Raw genomic sequence first — 15,426 nt, 5'->3', positions numbered from 1 at the left:
GCCAATGCTCTCCCCCCCACCCCACCAAGGCTGACTTCAAGATCCACCTATCAAAGTATTGAAATCCAGAAATCAACCCCCACCCCTTGGGTCACCTAATTAGCATACCCAATTCATATTAAACACCTCATCCTAACATGAGATTTCCCCTAGTACCTTTATAAACAGCCATTTTCCTATGTGCCACATCTGTCTCCTCTCTATCCAAAGGTAGTCCTTTGTCCCTCTGGGACAAATATACCTGCCCCCTTTCCCTTGTTTCCTTCCCCTTCTCCCTCACCCTCTTACCTCCTGTGTTTGTCTCTCATTCCCTACCCTCTGTCCCTGTGAGGCAAATCTACTTTCTGCTGAGAACTTGGTTTCCTTTCAGTAATATGACAAATTATGAAGAAAGTATGGGTAAATTAGGAGGTACAGAAAATACAGTTTACATTATGGAAAGGATGGAAGTGAAGGTAAGAGAATGGCTGGGCATGGTGGTTTAAACCTCCAGCACTTGAGTGGAGGGACGCAAAAGCTTGAGAATCACACATGTCAAGGTCATCTTTGGCTACATAATGAGTTGGAAGCCAGCTTGATGACTGTATGAGATTGTGACCCTGTTTCAAAAAAACTCTTAAAAACTGAAAAGGTCAAACATAACAATTAGTTGTAGATAATGCACTTTCTTTAAAGGCCTGGTATTGGATTAAGGTCTCTTTATTTCCAAGCACAACCGGGTGAAACACAGGCCAGAGCTAGGTTAAGAACCCAGCCAGCTCGGCCAGAACAAAGAGAGAGCGCGGTCCCCACGTGCAGTCCTTTAAGAAGCCCCCTTTACGTCATGCCGGCTTTCCTTCACCCCGCCCTTATGGGCGAGTCCCCAGGTCCACCTGGTACCTACCCCAGGACTATTGGGCAGGGCTAGGGTTACTCCCTACAATTCCCCTTTTAGTCTAAGAGAGGATTAAAACTTAATAGTGTAAAATATCCAAAACTAACAATCATAAGGGTGGAATACAAGAATATACAATAATCTGCTATGATACATCCTATGTCTATTCTAGCTAAGTCTTAAAGTCATGTGGAAAAAGTGTCTAACTTGAACACCTTCTTCCAATCCCAACTCTAAACAATAAGAAGGTTATTCTTAACTAGGCTTACACTACCCTAATACACAATAATGGGGAACGGGGGCGTAGCATCTTCTAGGTTACTTCCTGCTGAAAAGGGACGAAGATGGTCATGTGGGGGCCCTGTGGAAAAAAATGTCAGTATAGGGAAAGTCTCTAATGAGTTATGTCTAGTCCATGTTAGATGATTTGTTTGATTGAAGATCTATGTTGAAATCCTCAACTTGATTGAAGTCGTTACTCGAGGTTCTGGTTGGAGTGTCAGTCGAAACGGAGTGAGTTGAATCCAGTGTAGTCAGGAAGGTGTAGTCCAATTCCTTTTATGGAGCATGTAGGGATTGCTGTCAGGCTGGGTCTTGATGGCTGTATGGGACTCAAACATATATTGCCAATACTGGGCTAGACAGGAGAAGACACTCTCAGATCAAAAGGAGTGTCTCACCCTTCTTCATTGAATTACACTGTCATTAAAAAGTCAAAGGCCGGAAGTTGATGGTGGACGCCTTTAAACCCAGCACTTGGGAGGCCAAGGCAGGCGGATCTCTGTGAGTTCAAGGCCAGCCTGGTCTCCAGAGAGAGTGCCAGGATAGGCTCCAAAGTTACACAAGAAACCCTATCTCGAAAAAACAAAACAAAAAAAAGTCCCTCAAAAGTTACTTTTGCCAAGGCCTTCAAAGTTACAGGTTGATTACCCCCTGAAAAATCTGCAATAATTTCCTGATATAAGAACAGATATGAGCTGGGTGGTGGTCATGCATGCCTTTAATCCCAGCACTCAGGAGGCAGAGGCAGGTGAGTTTGAGGCCAGCCTGGTCTACAGAGTGAGTTTCAGGACAGCCAGAATACACAGTGAAACCCTGTCTCAAAAAACCACACACACACACCCCATAGGAATGACAAATACCAGACAAAAGTTGAAACCATTACATCTTATATTGACTATTATAAGCATTGAGAGGCTCCAAAGCTACACAGAGAAACCCTGTCTCGAAAAACCAAAAACCAAAACAAAGAAACAAAAAAACCCATTGAGTAAGCCAAGTGAAAATAATTGAAGTCATTGTATTCTCTGAAAATGAGTATGATGTCATTTGTCTTTGAGACTGAAGCAGGAGTTCAAGGACAGAGTTATAGGTTGAAGAGATGGCTCAGTGCTTACGAGCACCTGTAGTTTCATGAATTCCAATGCTATCCTCAGGTGTGCAGATACACATGCAGACAAAAGCACCCATATACATAATTAAATCTTTTTTTTTTTTCAGCCAGGTCTGTATAGTCAGTTCCAGAATGAGCAGGGCTATGTAGCAAGACCTTGTCTCAAAAAGCCCTGAAGCAACAACAAAGTTAAACATTTGCTTTTCTTCTTGCTCCACATATTTAAAAGCCAGAGTGAGAATCCTGTAATCAAACGTTATATATTTTATCTAGTTTATATCACTGACTGGCCTCAAATTCACCAAATTTATTTGAGGCATTGAACCCAAGGTTTTGTGCATGCTAAATAAAAACTACCAACCGAGCTATTATACCTTATCCCAAATGGTTTTACTGGAAAGGTAACCACAGTTTTATGGCCATATACATGTGACTGACTTTTCTTATGGTTTCTTCCAGCCCCTCAGAAATACTCTCTATGACCACAAGGGGGATTTGGCAGCTAAATGTTCAAAGCATGAACCTAACAATAGGAGCTTTTAATATTTACCGGTATGAAGGACAGCCTTCCAAACTGCCTTGCAAATGAGCATTTACAGCCTGAAGGCTGGAAGGAATAAATTGAATCTAAGAAGAAAGGGTTCTAGTAACTAAAAGTACACAGTGTATTTGATTTCTCTGTTGGCATTTCAGTATCAACTGAAATGGAAGGAACTGGTGTGTAATGTAATTTGCATGAGGATAAATGTTTACCAAACAAAACAAGCAATAGTACAGGGCCTATGTGTAATACAGATGGATGACATTTATTTATCTACTTTCTTGTTTGTTTGATACAGGGTCTCACTATGTAACCCTGGCCTACCTCTAATTTGCTATATAGATCAGGCTAGACTCAAAAGAACAGATCTTCCTGGCTAGTGTTGGTAGTAAAGGATGTGCACCACCACAACTAGTACATTTTATGGTTTTTTTGTTTTGTCTTGAGACAGGGTTTCTCTGTACTGCTTTAGAGCCTGTCCTGGAACTCGCTCTGTAGACTAGGCTGGCTTTGAATTCACAGAGATGTACCTGCCTCTGCCTCCCGAGTGCTGGGATCAAAGGTGTGCACCCCCAACGCCCGACAACATTTTGGTTTTTTTAGACAGGATCTAAGTTGTGAAGTCTGGTCTTGAATTTACTCTGTCTGGTGTGATTAGCACATGAATGCACTTAGCAGAGTGACTATAGATTTATCAATCTACAGTCTAAGGAAAAATTAATAAAAACTCCCAGGAGCAGAAGTGATCCCAAGGAAGTAATATCCTGACTTATATTTTTAATATTCTGGGATCTGGGGGGGGAGTGTATCTTAATGGTGAAGTATGTACTTAATGTGCACAAAGCCCTGGACTCAATCCCATTAACCTATAAAATAAATAATATTCTAGTAGGTATGGTTTTAAAATTTTTTAAATGCTATTTACTCATTTGTGTAGGGGAGGAGCTTTATGGCACACATGTGGAGGTCAGAGGACAACTTCCAGGAGTTGTTTCCTTCTACCATGTGTGTCCCAGGCTTGATGGCAAATACCATCTCATTAGCCCCATGATTGATATTTTGGCAGTGGTAAGTAGTTTCATCTTAAGTACTTAGATATCATCCACTAATAGTAACTGTCATTAGAATAGTAATAATAGCTATTAAATATTAAGTGCCTTAGTAATTCTTTGTATTCTCCAGTAGTATGCTTATTACATGGTTTCAAGTAAATCTGCTGATATTACCATTTTGGAAATGTAGAAACTGAGGCTTAGAGTGGTTGGTTATATATGTAGCTTTTGGTCACATAGCAATTGAATAATAAAGCCAGAATTTGAAGTCAGTCAGTCTTACTCCAGAACCTGCGTTACATACTAGAACCAAATCTGATCTTTACTTCTGTGTTCACATACACTGGCCTACTCCACTGTTAACAGCAGTAACTTTAGGTGGCAGAATAAAAATGATGCAGTCAAAAATGTCTAAAAATTGTAAGATAACCACAATGAAATTCAGGGCTTGATATATAGGTAACTCAGAGGCCTTTGGGCTTAACTGCCAGCCCTATAGAACATCTAAAAAAGGTTGAAAGAAAATTTAATCTGTGATATAATCCATAGGATTTATACTATATCTCGTGGACTGTAGGAACTGTAAGAATTTTTTTTAAAACAGGGTCATGTTATGCAGCCCAGGCTGGCCCTAAACTGGAAATCATCTTGCCTCAGCCTCCCAGGTTCTTGTATTACAGATGTTCACCACCATCCATGACTACTTTTATGTTTTTACTTTTTTTGTTGTTTTGTTTTGTTTTTTGAAATCATTTTTTATTTGAATTAGAAACAAGATTGTTTTACATGACAATCCCAATTCCCTTCTCCCTCCCGTCCTCCCCTACCACCCCACAACTAAAACCCTACCCATCACATATCCTTTCTTCTATTCTTCCCCTGACTCAGCCTTTCTGCTCCCTCATGTCCTCTGCATCCCTCCTCTTCTTCCCTTCTCATTCTTGTAGCTCCCTCCCCCCTCTTCCCATGCTCTCAATTTGCTCAGGGGATCTTGACTTTTCCCCTTCTCCAGGGGACCATGTATGTCTCTCTTAGGGTCCTCCTTGTTTACTAGCATCTCTGGAAGTGTGGATTGTAGGCTGGTAATCCTTTACTCTATATCTAAAATCCACATATGAGTGAGTACATACCATGTTTGTCTTTTTGTGACTGGGTTACCTCGCTCAGAATGGTTTCCACTAGTTCCATCCATTTTCCTGCAAATTTCAAGATTCCATTTTTTTTCCCCACTGAGTAGTACTCCATTGTGTAAATGTACCACATTTTCTCTATCCATTCTTTAGTTGAGGGGCATCTAGGCTGCTTCCAATTTCTGTCTATTACAAATAGTGCTGCTATGAACATCGTTGAACAGATGTCCTTGTTGTATGAATGTGCTTCTTTTGGGTATATGCCTAAGAGTGGAATTGCTGGATCTTGTGGTAGACTGATTTCCATTTTCTTGAGGAGTCACCATACTGATTTCCAAAGTGTCTGTACAAGGTGGCACTCCCACCAGCAATGGAGAAGTGTTCCCCTTTCTCCACATCCTTTTCAGTATAAACTGTCGTTGGTGTTTTTGATTTTGGCCATTCTGACAGGAGTAAGATGGTATCTCAGAGTTGTTTTGATTTATATTTTCCTGATGGCTAAGGATGTTGAACACTTTCTTATGTGTCTTTCAGCCATTTTAGATTCCTCTATTGAGAACTGTCTATTTAGTTCTGTACCCCACTTTTTAATTCGATTGTTTGGTGTTTTGGACACTAGCTTCTTGAGTTCTTTGTATATTTTGGAGATCAGCCCTCTGTCAGATGTAGGGTTGGTGAATATCTTTTCCCAGTCTGTGGGCTGCTGTTTTGTCTTGTTGACTGTGTCTTTTGCCTTACAGAAGCTTCTCAGTTTCAGGAGGTCCCATTTATCAAATGTTGATCTCAGTGTCTGTGCTACTGGTGTTATGTTCAGGAAGTGGTCTCCTGTACAAATATTTTTAAAGATTTATTTATTATGTATACAGTGTTCTGCCTGCAGGCCAGAAGAGCACACCAGATCTGATTATAGATGGTTGTGAGCCACCATGTGGTTGCTGGGAATTGAACTCAGGGCCTCTGGAAGAGCAGTCAGTGCTCTTAACCTCTGAGCCATCTCTCCAGCCCTACTTTTATGTTTTTAAAGTAATGTCTCTTTAAACTGGTGAGTGAGATGATGTTTTATTCAGTCCCCTCAAAGATAAATGTCATGTAGTGGCATCTTCCATCTTCAGGAAATAAAAAATGTGGTATACTGTAGGAATTTGTCACTTTGGTTCTTCTTGCAATTTTTCATGTTCCTGTAACAGATTTCAGGAGTCAGTTCCCACGCTTGTCTTTTGGTATTATCCACACAGTGCTGGAGAGCATGCATTCTACTGAGCTTCCCTCCTGAAACATAGAAAGTATTAAAATAGAAGGTTTTATTCTATGAGATGCTTACTAACCCACCAACTTGGCTGTCTTCATATAAGACAAAAAAGAATTCCAATAAATCAAAACAAACTGTTACTTTGATTAGCTTTGACAGCTACATTTCAGGGATAATGCTGTTTGTTACACTGTTACACTGCACAGGTAGAAGTCAGTCTTGCTCTGGATTTTCCTTCATGTGAAACACAGTTATAAAACAGATGAAGGAATCACAGGAGGCCTAATTGTGTGAATGGTAGGGTTGACCAAACCAGAGATTTGCTCTTAAAATCCCTAAAGGACATGAGGTGTGGTGGTTCATATCTGTAGTCTCAGCATTTTGGAGGTAGAGACAGCAGATTAAGAGTTTGAGGCCGCCAGTGTTGGTGGCCTTTAATCCCAGCACTCAGGAGGCAGAGGCAGGTGGGTTTTTGTGAGTTCAAGGCTACAGATGGAGTGCCAGGATAGGCTCCAAAGCTACACAGAGAAACCCTGTCTTGGGGGGGGTGCAGGGGGAGTTTGAGGCCATCTAATGAGTTTGATGCCGTCTTAGGCTACATGAGATGTAGCATTTGCTACTGAGCCCAGCTAATGAACTATTTCTAAGCTTTCTAAAGTGCACAGGTCCACAGAGGTTATAGGTATAGCTACCCTGCCTGTACACTGCAACTTAGCGTAGATTCCAAAAAGGAAGTCTGATTTACCCTGGTTATGGTTGTGTAGATATGTGTGTGATTAAATAAATACCAATGGAACAATCTTCCTAAAATGTAGATTTTTGTTAATAAATTTGGAGGTAGATTGTGTGTGCATATGTGTGTGCATGTACTAGGAATTGAAGCTAAGGCCCCATACATGCTGAGCAAAAAAATAATCTAACATTGAGTCACAACCTCAGGCACTACTTTCATCTTGTTCAAGTAATTTTCCTACCCCTAATTGAAGACCTCTTAATTTTCAGCATTTTTTTTTCTGTATCCTTTGAGTGCTAGTGGGTGTATATTCTTTTTTTTTTCTTTTTCTTCTTCTTCTTCTTTTTTTTTTTGTGTGTGTGTGAGTGTTTTGCCTGCAAGTATATATGTGCACCACATAGGTGCCTGGTGCCTGAGGAGGTCAAAAAGAGATTCCCTAGAACTGGAGTTACATATAGATGATTGTGAGTTACCATGTTGGTGCTAAGAATCAAACCTCAGGTCCTCTGCAAGGGCAACAAGTGCTGTTAACCTCTGTGCCATGGCTCCATCTTATATATTCTTTGTTGCTGTTTGTTTTGTTTTTGAAACAGGGTCTCTCTATGTAGCCCTGGCTGTTCTGGAATTCACTTTGTAGATCAGGCTGACCTGGAACTCACAGAGATCTGCCTGCCTCTGACTCCCAAATGGTGGGATTAAAGGCATCTGTCTCAGCCCATATATTCTTGAAGGCTAAAAGAGAAGATCACTATTTACAGAGCTCTGCAGTACAGGGGGGAACAAGGCACTTGAATTCAAGACAGTTAGCAATGTCTATGTCACTAATTTCCTGATTTGATTGGGAACTTTGAAAATGAAAAATGGATGGGGTTCTGTAAGACCCTCGGAAAGCTGAGGCTTCCAGAATCTTAGCCCAGGACCTCGGCCACCCCAATCACAGAATGGAGGCGAAAGCTTGATGCAAATTGCATGAGGCTTTATTGTAGTTTAATGAGCTAACACCATGTTAGCTCGGGTCTTTGACCCACCCACCATGGCGGATGGCTAGCAAAGACAGTTCGAAGCCACTGCGTACAGATTTTTATAGGGCAGCGTAATGGAGTGTCTAGGGGTATGCACAGGTTCAGGATTGGTGTGCCTCCAGGCTTGGAGGGTTTGCCCTGTGTTGATTGGTCAACTGGTTGTTATGGCCCATAGTCCCTCTTAGGGTGGTTGCTATGCTCTGTGGGTCATAAAGCACACCCAGGGTCGTAAAGCATAGCGCTACCAGCTGACTTCTCATTGGCTCCTTGTCACGAGGCAGGCATCTGACTTTCTAGTGACTAAGACAAGGTCATAGAGCATGTGTTTGGTCATTATGGCTGCCAAAAGGGAAGCTGGTCCCTTCAGTTCCATAGTGTAATGGTTAGCACTCTGGATTCTGAAAATGAAAAATGGTAAATGACTTGGAGTTTCATTGTTTTCACTTTTTTTTTTTAAATCACTTTTGTGTGTTCTCCTTTTTCTGTCTGTCAATCTGGTCCTATATACTTGTCATTTTTAATGATTATCTGTATAGCACATTATTTCTTGAGGTACTTTTTATTTCACTGAGTCCCCTATATTGCCACATTTTTTTCTTTTTGCATGGGTACAGGGAAAGAGCTTCTGTATTCCTAAAATGTTTCTGAAAACAGGCTGCATTTCAGAGCCCTAATCAGCATTTGGGTTTCTTCATTTTGAGGGTGTACACAGGAAGCCACTGGATACATGGTACTGAATTGTCTTTTCTGAAGTCAAGGGGTTCTGGCTAGGCCACGTGAGAAATCCCAGCAAGAACCCTCATACTACACTTAGGAAAGAAATTAAACTGACAGAGTATTTGATATTTCCAAGGAACCACTTAGTTTTGTCTACTACTGCATTGTTCAGAACACACAGTTCAGGGCTGTGATTGAAATGACTTTTGCTGTTGGCCTCCTTGTTCATAAGATATAGTAATGGGCTACAGTCATTTCATCATTTGAAGGTAATGGTTAAAGCTATTTTTCTCCAAAAGGCCAGTTATTTCTTTAGTTTTTCTCTAAAACTTCAGCTTCAGAAGAAAGGAGCTATAAATTCTATGACAGGGCTGTCTTATCTGTCTTGGGAGTTATAGACTATACATAGAAGACAATTCGTGTACCTCTGCATAATGAGATGAGTTTTATAAGTCATAAATCCTCAATTACCATGCAGGTGGTGTTAGGTGCCAGTTTTGGAAAATCTGATGTAGTTGCCAAGTTCATGAATATCATAAATCATTCATGCTGAGGTAGCCCAGAATCTTGCTGTCATCTGAGGCCAACCAACTTCAAGGTGGTTGTTAAACCCAAAAAATGTGAGTCCCTATGATTGTTTTTAAAACTCAAATACCCTTTCTGTTTGAAAATTAAGACCAAATGATCTTTTTAAAGCTAAAGTTAGTTTTCTGAGACTCTGCTCTCACTGTCAAAACATCTGTCAGTAACAGTATCTTTTCTTCCCCATCCCTGAAATATCACAAATACATCACCTGTGCATTTGTAATCCAGATCTTTAATGTGCTGAAAATGAGATTTAGACATTTCAATAAATCTTTCTCACTTTTAGGGGAAGGAAAAAAAAACTCTTTGGCGTTGGGGGTTATTTTCTTCTATACTTTACATGAAGTTGCCTTGAATTGAAGATATACTGTACTTATTCAAGTATAGCTCTCTTCCATAGCATAAGGCATGGAAGGAGACAGGCCTAAAGAGAAGTTATCTCCAGGACAACATAGTAAAAAGTGTGCAGCACTAACGTGCCCCTCTAAGTTCCAGACTACCCAAGAACTAAAGTGATTGTTTTGTTTTGTCATCTTCTAAAAATTCCTCATTTGGTAGATGAAGAAAGCTTTGTTTCACTAATTGAGGTAGAAAAACTGCTAATGCTTTTGGTGAAAAGCACTTAATGAGAAGACAGAAAAATGGTTTTGGCAGAAATGATTAATTTTTTTCAAGGTTTGGTTGCCAGTACAGGGCCATTGAACCTATGACATGTGACTTCTGGTCTTCCTCAGTGGTCCTTTGGTGGTGACTATGTTCATTTCATTACATCATTGAATATTATAGGAGCCAGTTCTTGGCAGAACAACTTTTTTCACTGAGTACAATCAAGTTTTCACGTAGGCTTTGGGCTATGGTTTAGATGTGGTTTGTCCTTCCAAAATTCATGTGTTGGAAGTTTGGTCCTCAATATGGTAGTATTGTTAAAGGGTTAGCCTAGGAGGTGATTAGGCCAAAGGAGAACTGACCTTAGAAGAGTTTTAATGACCTCCATTGGCACCATCACACCTACATCATATACTCACATGCGAACACATGAGTAAAAAATAGATATAAAAAAATTATTTATGGCCAGGCAGTGGTGGTGCATGCCTTTAATCCCAGCACTCAGGAGGCAGAGGCAGGTGGATCTCTGTGAGTTCTAGACCAGCCTGGTCTATAAGAGCTAGTTCCAGGTCAGCCTCCAAAGCCACAGAGAAACCCTGTCTCGAAAAACCAAATAATAATAATAATAATAATAATAATAATAATAATAATAATTTATTTCCTGGGTGTTGGTGGCTCATTCCTTTAATCTCAGCAGCACTCCGGAGGCAGAGCCAGGTGGATCTCTGTGAATTCAAAGCTAGCCTGGTCTACAGAGCAGTTCCAGGACAACCTCCAAAGCAATACAAAGAAACCCTCTCTCAAAAAACCAAAAATAAAATTATTTATGCCTCTATTCTTTATGTATTCTTTTCCAATTTTCTAGAATTTTGCCTTTCTTATCCAAACATTAACCTTCTCATTCTATAAAATTTAAATCTCACCTTCTGTGGAAGAACTTTTCTGGCTTCTGAGACAAAGTTTGTCACTTGAATCTTGGCGTTTCTAGAGCATTTACACATTTTGTCTTGACATACCACAGAGGATTTAACTATTTGTTAGCATATCATCCCTTTCATACATGATTGATATTTCAAAGGTAAAAACAGTTTTCATAATCCCAGTATTACTAGTACTCAATATATGTAACACAAGTAAAAACTTAGCCCTAAATCTCTTTTATTAATATGAGCCTGCCCACCTGAGCACTAGCATATTGCCTTGGGAGAGGACAAGACTTTTTAAAGCTGTGTTTCATCCTAATTTATAGATGCTAAGACTGACTCAAAGCATTTACTCGAATCCCCTGTAGGCATGCCTATGGGTGGAAAGCAACAGGCAAGAAGAAACTTCCTGCATCCTCAGGGTGTTCTGGGAGCTTTCTGTAGATTCTGAATAAGATGGAGTCTTGATCTTTATTTCTACGTATATCACTAGAGTTTTTATCCCCTTACTTTCTCATTGCATTCATTCAAACTCTCATTTTTTTTCACACTTGCACTAGTAGTTATAGTAGGTCTGGTTCAGTTTATAAATTCATTTGTGTAGGACGTATATAAGTTTTTCAAAACAGGGTTTCACTGTGCAGTCCTGACTGTCCTGGAACTTGCTCTGTAGATCAGGCAGGCCTCGAACTCACAGAGATCTGCCTGCCTCTTCCTATTGAATACTGGGATTAAAGGCATGGGCCACTACACCCTTCTGCTATATTCTTAAATAAAAATAAACTCTAATCACACGGTCAGATTTCATCTGATTAGTATGTTTTTAAAATTATTTTTAAGTATGTGTTTGTGTAACATGTGTAAGTGCTTGGCGAGGCCAGAGGTGTCACAATACTTCTGGAGCTGGAGTTACAGGCAGTTGTGAGTACCAGGAGTTGAACTGGATCCTTTAGAAGAGTAGTATGTGCTCTTAACCACTGAATCCATCCCTCTAACTCTGTTTTGTTTTTTGTTTGTTGTTCAGGTAGTGGTGGCACACACCTTTAATCCCAGCACTTGGGAGGCAGAAACAGGTGGATGTCTGTGAGTTTGAGGTCAGCTTGGTCTACAAAGTTAGTACAAACCAGCCAGGGCTACAAAGAAAAATCCTGTCTCAAAAAATTATCTTTAATTATGTGTATATGGAGTGGGGGTGCATACACCTGTGTAGGACAGAAGAAGGCACTGGATTATACTTAGAGGATCAGGAGTTCAAAGTCATTCTTGACTACATAGTGCACATAGCATACATAGTTTAAGGCTGGTTGACTATATGAGATCCTGTCTAAACAATAACAACAATAAATTTCCTTTTTACTGATGCTTCACTTTGTTAGACATACATACTATAAATTGGAATTTTGGCTGAAACAAATAATACCAAAACAAAGTAACTACAGGGTAGTTGGTTTTACTGAAACAAAGTAACTACGGGGTAGTTACTGTAGCCAGGATTGTAAGAATAATAGGCAATAACATTGTTCTCCTTTCTGTTGAAGAATTATAATTGTCTTTATCTGAAAAATGCACCCATATCTTCTCTTTACCTCAGTTAGAGCAGATAAATAGCAATTGTGAGAACTAAGATGACTCTGGATGAACCACAGGCCCTAGGCAATAATTAACCAGCACAGGAGGCCTCTTACGAATAAAGGTGACAGGTAGTGATGAAAGGGTTGACGAAAAGAAGAAAAAGCTAATTTTGTCAGTAGCATTCTAAATGTCACTCTTAATCATTCTCATCCTTATCATGGTCAGAGTTACTGTCTGTGGAATTTAGGAAATCTGTATTATAGTCACAGAGCAATCCTTGCCTGAGTGGTTCATTACCCAGATACTGTTAGAGATATAGTTGTACTTGGGTCTGTGTCTATAAGTTTGAGGTGGGAGGAGTAGACGTCATCACCTTTGATGAAATGACTGGATATCTTTAGCATCACACACAGACAGTTTAGACTCCAGGTTCAGAGCCAGAGGCTGCCTTACAAGGAATTAATACTCTCACCTAGAGCTGCTGTCCAGGCCAGCAGATGGAGTAGCAGCTCTTTGTATGCCTTTGGCCCACCTGGGCTGGTATAATATTGGTGATGTAAGGTCCAGTCTGGCCGGAGGGGACAAGGCAATGAATAAAAAGTGACTGCATCACTTTGCCATTAACTTGTCCTGTTTGCAGGGGGCTTTGCTAACATATAATTCTGGGGAGGCTGTCTTCATGTACCTCTCTGGAATTACTCAGAAGCAATTGTAAGGAACAAGTGTTTGTATGCCTGAAGTGACTGTAGCCATAAGAGAGGGGAAAGTATAGAAATGACAGAACTGAGACCTGGGCAACAGAGGACTTGGCCTGATTCTCTTATACCTGGGAAAACTGCGGAGTACTCAGGTATAAATCTAGTAGAGGCTTTTAGTATGAAAGGGTTTCGTTTGACACTATTCCTAGGGGCATGTGAACAAGTATCTACCCACACCATATGACAATCTGACCAAAATCTAATGTGGTCAACACTGAGGTTTTGTTTTTGTTTTAATATTGTTTTTACATTTATTTTTGTTCATATAAATGCTTTGTCTGTATGGATGATTTTGTATCACATGCAAGCCTGTTGGATCTCCTGAAATTATGGATGCCTGTGAGCCACCATATGGGTGCTGGAAACCAAACCCAGGCCCTCTGCAAGAGCAACAAGTGCTCTTAACACCTGAGCTATCTCTCTAGCCTGAACTAAGGAGTTTTATTAGGGTTCCTTACAGAAATATAGATGAGGGATTACTTACAGGAGCAGAAGACAGCTGCATCATCAAAGTCCATCCCAGCATGGGTGACAGCCCACAAAAGCAGGAAACCTGGAGCACAATGCACAGCCTGCAGGTAGCTCCACAGGTTGGAGAGTGTCCTTTCCTGGTGCTTTAGTTGTTCTTCCAAGCTGTTCGGTCTATGCCTCTTCTAAGCAGTTCAGCTTGTCTGAGCATGACACTCAGCAATCTTTATAGTTAATATACTCTTGGGGATGGGGTGGAGAAACCTAATGAAACTGATCAGTTTCATGAACTTCCTGAGCTATGTTATTTATTTCCTGTCTTAACCTGCTTCCCTGGCTGATGGGAGTGTATCACCCCTCTTAGAACATCCTATTATTTCACTCCTTGTGAATATATAGTCCTAAAATGTTCTGTTGTTTTATTTCTGGTTTTGCATCCTATATCTTCATGAAATTTCCTCCAAGATGAAAGGTTTTAACCTTGGAGGAAACTGCTACATTGATGGAGGTTCCTGTCCCGCCAGGTCATGCCACCTTCAGCCCCAAATAAGCACACAGAGACATATTAATTGTAAAATTGTTGGCCAATGGCTAGGGCTTCTTACTGGCTTGCTCTCTCAATTATTAATCCATTTTATTTTTTAGTATTTCCACATGGTCTTATCTTACTGGAGAAGGGTCCAGACCTGTTACTCCTTCCTCTGATACATGGCATCTCTTTGCGGCTTCTCTCTGTCTTCCTCCCCAGCAATTTCCTTGTCTCCTAGCCCTGCCTATCTTCCTGCCTCTACTGACCAATCAGTGTTTTATTCATCAACTAATAAGAGAAACATATATGCAGAAGGACATTCCCGTCACTACATACCAAAGGGCAAAGCTGAGTTTCCATTTACCAAAGTTGTACCTCCCTGAAATATAGGCATTGGAAGCTCTTTTATTAAAATCTATAGACTGCTTAAGAAACTGACTTTAGGAATCAAAACAAAATAAAACAAGAATTGCCAGGCAGTGGTGGCACACACTTTTAATTTAAGCACTCAGGAGGCAGAGGCAGGCAGATCTGTGAGTTCCAGGCCACAAAGAAACAAAGAAACCCTGTCTGGAAAAAAAATAAATAAACCAAACCAAACCAAACAAAAAACCCTAAGCCCAGAAGCTGTGGAACTCAATAGAAACTCTCCCATAACCCAAGGCCTAACCATTATAGTCTGTCCTGGAAGCCAGAAAGAAGGTCACATCTCAGGCCTCTTGGCTGGTCCTTGCTCAGTCTGCAAGTTTGTCTGTAGGGGGCATGGTGAGGGCTTGAAGTCTCAGCTGCAGAGCAGCTGGTGCAGTCTCCTCTTCATTGGGAATCCAGAGTTGTCAGGCAAGTCTCTTGCTATAGGCCACCTTAGAGCCTGGAGCTCTTTGTGGAGAAGAAAGGTTCTGGGAACAAGAAAGCTGCTGCTCTTGATGAAAAAAGTCAGAAGGAAAGAAAATGAGACTGAAAGACCTCAGAAGAGGTACTTTCGTAGAAGGAGACCCGCACCCAGGAATCGGCGAAACCACGAACTTTGGATGCAAAAGCAAGAGGTTTTATTGATGGCGCGCATACCCGGGGATTTAGCTTTTGTTAGGCCAAGCCCCGAGCCAAGGGAGAGGGGTCCTTATATAGCTAAAAAGCACAGTGCAGGAGCGAAAAGCATAGTTACAGGGATTCTATTGGACAATTTAATGAGGTACAGAGTTATTTTAGGTCAGTATATTCTCAAGGTCTGTACCTGGTACAACAGACCCAATTCCCCCCTCCGCGTCCAGATGGCT

The sequence above is a fragment of the Cricetulus griseus genome, chromosome 2, assembly GCF_003668045.3.
Source record: "Cricetulus griseus strain 17A/GY chromosome 2, alternate assembly CriGri-PICRH-1.0, whole genome shotgun sequence".
NCBI classification, from domain to species: Eukaryota; Metazoa; Chordata; class Mammalia; order Rodentia; family Cricetidae; genus Cricetulus; species Cricetulus griseus.
The sequence above is the reverse complement of the archived record's forward strand: the minus strand, read 5'-3'. Positions refer to the sequence as shown.